This window comes from Acomys minous, assembly GCF_964271855.1.
Source record: "Acomys minous genome assembly, chromosome: 8".
In the NCBI taxonomy this organism is placed as follows: domain Eukaryota; kingdom Metazoa; phylum Chordata; class Mammalia; order Rodentia; family Muridae; genus Acomys; species Acomys minous.
In genome coordinates, this window is record NC_140489.1 from 112,493,570 (window position 1) to 112,504,671 (window position 11,102).

Sequence of the window (11,102 nt, forward strand, 5' to 3'; positions counted from 1 at the left end):
ACCCAGATGGCGAGACCCCAAAAAACACCACCAGGACTCGATACCAATGCAATAAACACAGGGTCCTGTATTATGGGCTCGTAGCTTTGGGTCACAATCCTTCCTGATGCAACAGGATCAGAGAATGATCTGGAATTTCAAGGGCAGGGGGCTTATAAAGGGAAGTGGGGCTTATGGGTCTCAAAAGTGTTGATCTTTAGGCAGTTTAGGTGGAGGCTGGATCATCAGAGAAGTTGTAAGTCCCAGGAACGTTGATCTCTGGGCAGGTTGGGTGGAGGTTGGGTCTGGAGGGGAAGTCTTTTTATCTCAGAGGAACATTGGGAGCTAATTGTATGTAATTGCTCTGGTGGTTTCTGGGGATTGCTGGAAGGTGTCATTTCCAGAACACAGGGAGAAAGGTCACCGAGAGGACAAGTTCTCACACAGACCATCATTAATTGCAGAATATACATTAAACATAGAATATGACATTGATTTTGCTCTTACACTGTATGCTTTTTTTTTAAGGCCATGAATAAGCCGATGGATGAATTTGGACTTGGAGGATTTCTTAGACTGTCTGTCTGAAGAAATGGGGGCTGTTTGAGTGGGTGTAATACTTGTGCTTTTTGACAGATCTGTCAATGTTCCAGAAGGATTCTCTTCTGTCATCCCACTGATTCTGTAGAAGTTTGTGTTCTGTGTTTTAGGTCCCTTAGTGGTATTCTTCGTTGGGTATTTTAAATCAGAGGTCTTTCTGAGGCTTGATTTGACCCGTTTTCCATCCTGACCTTTGGCCTCTGTCTTTCCTCCCACATTTCTGCTGCCCCATTGTTTTTGTGTAAGGTGGCCTTGTACAGAAGCCGTGCGGTGACCTGGGATGGAAATCTCTTTTAGGAGGACTTCTGGAAGCCGCCTTAGAGGCTTTAGGTTTCCGTTGTGGTGGCAATGTAGTGCCCTTCCGTGGATCTGCTCGGTTTCTTCCTTGGTACTTTTCTCAGTTTGTAATCTAAAACCAAGATGACACCGAATCGCACCAGGGCCTTCAGGGGTCCTTAAATGGTGGAGCTGTGGGTAAAGAAGATAGGGCCCAAAAGCAGACTGGATCTGATACCAGCAATTGATTCCTGACCGTCAGCCACCCGCTAAGCATATATGGTATTTTAGGACAAGACCTGACGCTGGAGGCAGAGGGACCTTGTGGGGGTTTGACTCTGACGCTGGAGGCAGAGGGACGTTGTGGGGTGTTTGACTCTGACGCTGGAGGCGGAGGGACGTTGTGGGGTATTTGACTCTGAAGGAGTTTCGCTGCTGTTTTTAGCTGCAGTTCTTTTAGCGGATGGAGCTGTTCTGAGACATCAGTGTTGGCCGGGGAGAGAGAGCGTGCCGTGAGGGAGAGTTCAGACTCAAAAGCTTCCGTTCTGCAGACTTGACACCTAGAGATGGTGAGGCACAGTTTAGTCCTAAGAACTTCGCACCATGGAACTCAGGTCCGGGTAGCCACTGAACAGATCTTAAACTTTCAACCCGTGGCTCCTCGGTTACCTCCGCAGTTTAGAGACCTTGAGGCTGTGGCTCTGAACTTAAGTTAAAACTTTTTCATTTCTGAAGCCCTATTGCTAATGGAGAGGTTTTCACTTGCTGCAACTGTGGCTCAAGACGAGATGCCACAGATTTTTCTCCTCGACCTTTTGACCTGTCAGTCAATTCAGATGACCTCGCACCTCTCCACTGTGTAGATGGCTCCAGTGCTGGAGGTCTGACACCTACAGTGTGTCTTCAAGTTTGACCCTCTGCATTTCTCACTTTGAAATTCAGATGTTGGTATGCATTGAGTAGACTTTGTGCTTCCGGTCTGTGACTCTGTAGTTAGTGCCATAGTTTCCACACCTTGCGGCTGTGGCTGGAACATTGTTCCTTCAGGAAGGACTGGGAGATAAGACAGGCTCGGGCTGTTGTTGGAGGACCCAGAGGACATCACTAGAACTCTTTCCCTTTTTACAGTAGCAGCCCCGTGAGACCACCTCCTGAGCCACAACGTCAGAGATGGAGGAAGAAGACAGAACGTGGACTCATGTAAACTTTGTTCCACAAGTGTTGCCCTGAAAATCAAGAGAAATGTTTCCATTTTCTTAGGAGCCAGTAAAGGAAAATTAGGAAGAAGACAGGGAGTGGTCATTTCAAATCCAAACTATCCTTGGTCTAAGGGAGACGTGAGGGGGATAAGGAGTTGCATTCACAAGCATCAATTATTTACATGAAGAATTCCTCCATCAAGAGCAAAGTAGATGAGTCAGTCAGTGAAGTGCATGCCACACAAATAGAAAAGCTGAGGTCCGTGCCCAGAGCCCACATGATAATGAAAGGCCAGGGTGTCCTGGTGCTGGGAAAACAGAGACAAGTCCATCCATGGGCTCATGAACTGGCCAGCCATGGCCAATCAGTGAGTCCAAGTAAGAGACTCTATCTCAGTAAGCAAGGTGGATGGCTCCCAAGAAGTGACACACTGGGTTTTACACACACACACACACACACACACACACACACACACACACACACACACGCTTGCCATTAAGCCAGAAGACCTGAGTTCGAGCACTAAGACACGGATGTTGGAGAAGAGAACTGACTCCTATGGCTTGCCCTCTGACTCACACATACATGATATGGGACACATGTACACACATGCACACACACAGAAATACAGATAAATAAATATACTTTTAGTGAACAAACAAATAAAACCTCACTTCTGTGGGAGCTGGAGAGATGGCTCATCAGTTAAGAGCAGTGACTTCTCTTCCAGAGGACTCAAGTTTGATTCCCAGCACACGGATGGTGGTTCACAAACTTCTGTAACTCCAGTATGAGGGATACACACCCTCTTCTGAACTCTGTGGGCAGCAAGCATGCATGTGGTGCACAGACATACATGCAGGCAAAACATCCATACACATAAAATGTAGATACATCTCAAAAAATCTCTATTATTCAAACTTTTCTCCTTATCTCTCCCATTTCATTCTCTTTCCTTCCTTCCTTCTTTCCTTCCTTCCTTCCTTCCTTCCTTCCTTTATTGTAAATATTTCTCTACTCTCTACCCAGAAACTCTGTTTCCTGACCTTGTATTTTCCAGTCATCGTAAGATCTGTCCAAGATGCCTGTCCATTGATCATAGTATGTAATCATGGGTCCGGTTGATAGGAAGTCCTGAAATACTGGACACAGCAAAGAATGTCAATGGAATTGAAGTGATATTAAAGTACCAGTAAGCTAACCCAGAAGAAATAGGAAGTTAATTTAGGAAGGAGATAATTGCTGTCATAGTATTTTACTTATAGCATTTACACTTAAGATGGTGCCTTCATTAGGGTTTCTATCCTTGTGATTAAACATGGTGACCACAAACAACTTGTGGGGAAAAGATATGTTTCATCTTACAATTCTCAGATAATACTACACTGCTGAGGAGTAGTATAGGAACTCAGGCCAGGACCCGTGAGGCAGGCCCTGATGCAGAGGCCATGGAGGAATTCTGCTTACTGGCTTGCTTTCATGGCTTGCTCACCCCACCTTCTTATATCACCTACAACCACCAGTCCAGGGGTGGCACCACCCACAGTGAGCTGCACCTTTGCACACCAGTCATCAATTAAGAAAACGCACCCTTTCCTGCCCACTGGGCAATCTGGAAGGGGCAGTCAAGGTGCCCTCTTCAACGTAACACTAGCTTGCATCAGGTTGGCATGAACCAAGCCAGCACAGGCATTTTGTCAGTAGGACAGACTGAAGTCAGACTCTGCTTACTCTGTCACATCATCACTTCCAATAAAATTCATCCTGGCTTCTTCCGCCTGTGAAGCTGGTAATAGGAATAAAGAAGCTGCTACTTAGCATAGTGCCTGCTGACGTCATCTAAGAGAACCACCTTCATTTAACAATCATGAGGGCAAAGGTGACGTCATGCCCATCACGGAGCCAATTAGTGGCACAGCACAGCTATCAAGTCTTTTAAAAGTCCATGCTAAGCTCTCTCCATCATGTACTGCAAGCACCCCCATTAGAAGCACGGGACTGGGAAGTACATGGCAGTGGGGGACACAGAGACCCTGACACATTCTCCCTCAAAGATGTCTACCCTGAATCCATGCTAGGGGAATAAAGGTAACAGATATCCCTCAGCGAACTCTTGGGGGTTATCTTCATCAGTACTCCTGACCCACCTAATTTCCTTCCCATACTTCAGGCTTTACATAAAAATATACGGACAGAGATGCCCCTGCCTGTGGGGTTCGACTAAGACTTGGGAGGGGGTTCACCTGTTGGAATGCAAGACACAAAGAAGAGCAATTCTGATTGATCAAGCTCTCAAACTTTATTAGTCAGGCAGCAGTATTTATAAGTCAGAAGGCAGGGAAGCATATTGCTATAGCAACCCAGCTGCATGCTTTTCTCAAAACACAGGGAATTCCAGGCAGTCATAATGTCCTGCCACACAGGATATCAGGCTCCATCTTTGTCTAGTCTAACTGCTAAACCATAACAGGGTTGCTCCATCCCTATCTGTCCCAATTTCTTCTACCTGCTGTTAAAGACTAGACTGTTAAAGCAGATCTGCCATCAGCCTTGAGGTAGCAATAAGGGGTAGAATTGTTCTGGCCTGTGAGCTTCTGGATCTGTTGCTCTGAAGCTTAGAGAAACACAGAAAGAAACATTAAGTCAGGTTTATGTTCTAGGTTGGAGATTTTATTGACAATACATCTCATCTCATCTATGGATATTGATAAGTCCCCACAGCAAGTAGCAACTCAGTTATTGGCTGTAGCCATGTCATTAGTTACCATCGTATTTATTTGTTTGTGAATGATTTATCAAATATTCTAAGATACCAGCAAGACAGTATCGGTGACACCAAGTCTGATGACCTGAGTTCCATCTCTGAAGCTCACGTAGTAAAAGGAGAGAAGCAATTTCCACATGATGTGCTCTTACCTCCCCATGCATGCCATGGCATCTGTGCATGCATGCACACACATACAAATAAGTTGTTTTTTTAAAAACTAAGTTCCAGATTATTGTATAGAGTAATGACTCTAAAGATAAATATGAGCTATGTACTCTAGAGACTTACATTAGCAAGGGAAACAGCCACCTAAACAGTGGTCAGTGGGTAAAGGTGCCTACTGCCAGGCCATGGCAGCCTACATTGAATTCCTAGGACCTTCAAGGTGGATGGAAAGACATGACCCTGGCAGATTGTCCTCTACTTCTACCTGCCCCATGACATGTGTGCATGTACACACACACACACACACACACACACACACACACACACACACACACTTTTTTTTAATGTGGTAAATGTTGTACCAGAAAGATATCAGTGATCAGAGAAGACCTTGATTAATTTCCCCGTAAGTTGCCATTTGTGCTAGAGATAAAGAGTCATCAGATTTCTGGGTGAAAAAGAACACTGTAAGCAAGTGAGACCATCACTAAGATTTTTATTAGTAGTCACTGGAGAAGACTGGACAGACATTGGGTTAAGCCAACAGAAAGTTTTTAGCTGGCCAGCAACTACACTGGGTGTTTGAGATCCCAGTTATAGTCTCAAGCTTTTTCCTTGATGAGATTTTAAGCACACATGCACGCACACACACACAAATGCTCTGTGTCAACATACTTAAATTAACAAGAACAGTTACTCAGAAGTAGAACTACAGAAGCCAAAAAGCGAGGTTAGTATATGTTGAGGTTTCCCCAGAACTTTACAGACATTGATGGATCAGGCCCTTGTCTTAGTCTTGGCAGGAGGTGATGTCGATGTGCTGAGTTCTACAGCCTGAATGGCACTTCCATCATGGAGTCAGTTGTGCTAAGGTCTGGGGCCCTATTACGTTTTTCAGGTGCACTTTTGCTGAGCTGTGGGAGGTGGGGCTGGGAAGGTGAGAAGGGGAGTGACGCTTGATGGTAGAGTTTCAATTCTATCCCCTAACTCCTTCCTAGCACATAGCCACTCCTGGGATTTTGCAATGATGCCCTGGGTCAGTTTAAGGACATTAATGACATTTTTCACCATTAAAAATAAAACATTTATTCCTTCTCTTTGAACCAAGGACATCAGTGTCTCACAGTGTATCTAAATGAGTGAGGACATCTATGATTTAGTAACACAGCTTACTGCACAGCTAAATATCTCTAGCTGTAGTTTTGACTATTTAGTAATTTATGTTTGTGATGGATCATTAATTGAAGATAAAAAGCAAGGAAGACTGATGTTGAAATATCAGTTAGCCTACCTGCCCACCATCTTTCTGCACAGGTCTGTGACACAGGGAGGTCCCGTGGAGAACAATACACAGAAGGAACCCCCCCCCCATCACAGGTTGCTGCTTAGGAAGCCTGGTCACCTCCACCTTGTACTGCGGAAATCTGGAAAAACACATGCAAAGGCCAGATAACGAGAGACTTGGGGCATACATCCATAGGCTATTCAGCTCCTGTTTTATGGACATTTTACTGGTATGTAGCTTTTTTCTTTGTCTTCTATTGTTCCCATGGATCTTAGTCCTTCCCAGCATTCAACAGTCAGTGCTGCTTGCCCATAGAAACCCCTACCTTCCCTGCTTTCTTTAGAACATGGAGTCATTGCTTCTCGGCCGTTTGGCTAAGAACAAGTGTAGAACATGGATTCAAAAGCTCCTAAGCCTATGTTTTATGAATTGCTATTTATAGGACCTCAAAAAAGTTCTTTTCATTTTACAGGTTCAGCTTGGATTGATTAGCACGCCTCAAACAGAAATCCAACGCAGAGAATACCACTGGTATACAACTATATTTGACGGTTATGTGATACTGGAGGTGACAGAAATCTGAAGGTAGTTACTTAGTTGGGGAAAGGGTGGTGACTTAACTGACTAGAAAGGGACATAAGATGACTCCCTGCAGTGATGAAAATGGGAGTCATGTTTTATTACAAGTAACATATCTCAGTTAAGAAATAATTTCTATGCACATTCATCTGATGAGGAAATGTACTTCCCATAAATGTTCCCTCATGCACTAAGGCGCACTTCCATGTTGGAGGTAGGTCTGATGTATTTTGATTCTATTTACTGCTTGCTGTATCCACCTCACCTGTACCTTGCCTGAGAGCCTAACCTATTTGACCAATAAAAGGCCATCACACCTGGGCAGGGCAAGTGGGATAAGCATGGCTAAGGTTCCCAGGCTTGCGGGGAGAGAGAATCTTGGGAGAGAGACCGGAGGAGAGGAGAGGAAGAAGGAGGCTGTGTCATGGGTTAGGTGGAGGAGAAGCACATGGCTGGCATGGATGGAGACTTGGCCCAACTGGTGATAATTAGCAAGTAACTGGGATTATGTATGGGTGGTAACTTGATAGAAATTATTAGAAGCAGATGGTATGGGATACCTGCCCCACTCTGGGAAGTAACTCAGGGGATTAATATCTGACCTTCCCCAGGTTAACTAAGGCTATTTAAAAAATAACAGGTGTCTGTGTCCTGATTGATTGCTAGTGTGTTAGATAATATTGCCACAATAATAATTATAGGCACAATAACAAAGATTATTAGGCCATACTGGTAATTTAACCACAACACTTCCATGTCATTCTGTCCTTCAACTTACACTAACTACATCCACCTTCTGGGCCTCCCTGTAATAGCCTGCACCTTGAAGTGTCCCCTGCCAATACTGTGTGCTCTGTAAGGATAATCTGTGTTCCTTTTAGTATGGTGAGAACATCCTGAGCCCTCAACATGTCTTACTCCTCTAAACAAATCAGATGTTAGTGTGTGAAACCTAGATTCCTTTCCCAAATGATTGCCAATTTATCAAGAATAAGGCCAAAACCAGGAAACCAGGAGGAAATGCAGATCACTTAGAATTTGCCCAAGGAAAGAAGCATCCGCCCAAGGATTTGTGCACCAGCTCTTCACTGAGTAGAAACCGGGAAACTGAACAAACACTCATGATGATGACAAAAGTCATGGTTAATGACCAGTAAGCAAGAGTGCGTAGGTCACCACAGTGCAGATGTTAGAAACACATGGTAAGTAGCGTCATTACAGAATGATGTTCTCGAGTTTTAACAATCTATACTTCAGTCAAAATTAAGGCTGAAGAAAACAACAACAATTTATACAGGTTCCAAACCCATCCACTTATTCCTTTTACAACTACTAGGAGAAAAAAAACCAAACGGGATAATCTATCTAGTTTACATCATTGTCTACATTAAAGTAAATACAAATTTAAATTTATACATTTTATATGGGAAAAACTAAATCACTATAATTCATATCTATATCACAAGTACACAGGTAGGAATAGATGAAAAGAATTTCAAAGCAAATTAAAATAGAGTGGGGTCAATAGTGTCAAACAAAAAGAATATCAGATTTCCCTGAAAGACAACTGCTACCAAATATATCGAGTCAAATTAAGGTTTACCCAAAATAAAAAACATTCCAGTTCATATCCTAATTGCCTTGGTACACACAGACTAGCTGCTGAGATGCATGGTGACAGACAGGACACCATGCAGCTGGACGTGCCAGAGCTTACTGCTAGTCACCAGGACTCTGCCAATGATGACAGCCACTAGAAAGTGACTCTGCCGGTGGCAGTTACAGGGCTCCCCGAGATGCAAGGGGACACATGATCTTCCCACATTATTTCTATAACTGAATGAGAGTTCTCTACGGTGCTAATGAGGGAAGTCTGACCTGAGCAAGTCACTGCTTCCCAAGAAATGACATTCTCAGAAGTATTTACCCACTAAGTCCAAGGGTCTGTACAAGCTAACAGCTCTCACATGCCTGCAGAACATGGGATGCTGTGAAGTGTGCTTTGTGGACACTTCACACAGCACCTGCTTGGTCTCCAGAGCATTTAGTGGGACTGCAGGAAGACAGTCTCAAGAATCCAAAGGCTACCCTTTGTTGCTCCAAAAATCATTCAACTTCTAATTAAACACATTTCAATGTTATTAAAATATTTGTGCTTAAGAGCTAAAGAGATGTCTCAGTGGTTAAGAGAACTGTTTTTCTTCCAGAGGACCCAGATTCAATTCCCAGCACCCACATGGCAGCTCACAACTATCTGTAACTTCAGTCTCAGGGAATCCAATGTCTAGTCTACATGGGTACTGCATGCATGTGGTACACAGACATACATGTAGGCAAAACACCCGTACACATAAAATAAACATTCATGCTTAGATAAAGTGACACTAAATTTTTGTAAAAGTTCTTATAAGACAATATGCTAAGAATACACATAGGATTAAAACACTGTAAATGGGGGATGGAAAGATGGCTCAGCAGTTAAGAGCATTTGCTGCTCTTCCAGAGGTCCTGAGTTCAATTCCCAGTACCCACATAGTGGCTAACAACCATCTGTAATATGACCCAATGGCCTCTTATGGTGTACATGAAGACAATATATTCATACACATAAACAAGTCTTTTTTAAAAAAGAAAAAACTGTAAATGGAAACCAACATAATTCAGCTGTTGAAATTTTTATACAAAGCCAGGTGTAGTGGCAAATGTCTTTAATTCCAACACTGAGGAAGCAGAGGTGGATGGATCTCTAGTTCAAGGCCAGCCTGGTCTACATAGTGAGTTCTAGGATAGCCAGAGCTATTTAGAGAGACCGTGCCCATGTTCCCTCCACTACAAAAAATAGAAAAAGAAAAAATAATTAATTACATGATTACAGAAGTTATAAAACATTTTGAAAAACCCATTAAGATTAAAGTTAAGGCTGCAGAAGTGGCTCAGTGGCAGTGCACTTGCCTGTCCAAGGCCCTGGGTTCAGCCCTCAGCACCACAGGGTGAGAGTTAGAGCGTGTCACTTGTGCTGGGATAGTTATGGCCAGGATTTGTGTTCTTCTTCAGAAACACGCTTAGATATCCCCTTAAACACGCTTCCCAGGTCCATTTACTGTTACTTGAAAAAGGTTCCTGAAGCATGGCTCTTTTTTTTGCTTTTGGTTTTTTGAGACAGGGTTTCTCTGTGTAGCCTTGGCTGTCCTGGACTCGCTTTGTAGACCAGGCTGGCCTTGAGCTCACAGCAATCTACTTGCCTCTGCCTCCCTGAGTGCTGGGATTACAGGTGTGCACCACTATGCCCAGCTTAAGTAAATGTTTTTGTAATTCTAGTGACTTTGATTTGGTATAGAACATGCCAAATAAACACTGGAAGTTTTATCTTTAGAAACAAATAATTACTCTCAGAGTGCTTTTTTGGAACCTAGCTCTGTGACTCCCGTTTCCTCTAGCCCATGCACTCACAGACAAACATGGCAGGACCGTCTACACATCAGTGACAAATTGCCCCTCCCTGAGGCAGAGGGCGGCTCCGGGGCTGGTGATGGGCTAGGAAAGGGTTAGAATTCAAACACAGACAATCCCATTCAGCTATTACACTTGCAAGAGACAGGAACCATTCGGATAGAACCTGTTTCTCTGGCAATCATTGTTCCTGATTTTCTTGACTTTTTCTGAAATATTTGTCTCTCAGCTTTAGCATCATTGAACGACCAGAGTCACTGGTTTGACTGGGTATGAAGGTTATGGTGCCTTTATAACTCTTTATGATATTAAAAATGCCTTTCAGAACAATCTGTAGATGACTATTTTATCTAAACCATCAGTTTCTTTAAGATAAGGAAATAACAGGGAGTGAAGACACACATACACATACATTCCAGAGTCACATATGTATCTTGTGGCTTCATGAACCATCTGAAAATGAGGCTAAATAAAATTGGAGTGCGCCCCTTTCATTACCACGTTAGAGCTCTGGCAAGAGCCGCTCTTCTCTCTTCCGTTTCCTTCACTTCTCACAGCAGCCAGCTGCCCACCGGGCTCCTGTGTTGGCATCTGCCCTTTCTGTTTCCACTCTAGTTGTCTCGTGTCCGGACTGCTTCTTGTGTGGCTTCCAGGCCCCTCTCTGCTCTCCCTCACACACTGCCTCCTGAGACATCTTCCCACAAGTTTCTTTCTTCGCTGTTTCCCCACCACAATGCCAGGCTATTCCCAACACAACGGTCTCAGCGTGCTGCTCAGGTGCTGAGAAGACACAGTGAGCTG

General features: G+C 43.8%; 1 long non-coding RNA gene across 2 annotated transcripts in view; it reads right to left on the reverse strand.

The window, feature by feature from the left end:
• The window catches only part of LOC311603877, a 51,180-nt gene that overhangs the window by 31,487 nt on the left and 8,591 nt on the right, over positions 1-11,102 (reverse strand). The window contains exon 4 of one of the 2 annotated variants that reach the window (XR_014781300.1): positions 3,312-4,669. The exons of the other annotated variant lie outside the window; for it this stretch is intronic. This is a non-coding gene — a long non-coding RNA (uncharacterized lncRNA). Of the gene's footprint in view, positions 1-3,311; positions 4,670-11,102 lie in introns of those variants that run through there. 2 annotated transcript variants of the gene reach the window in all.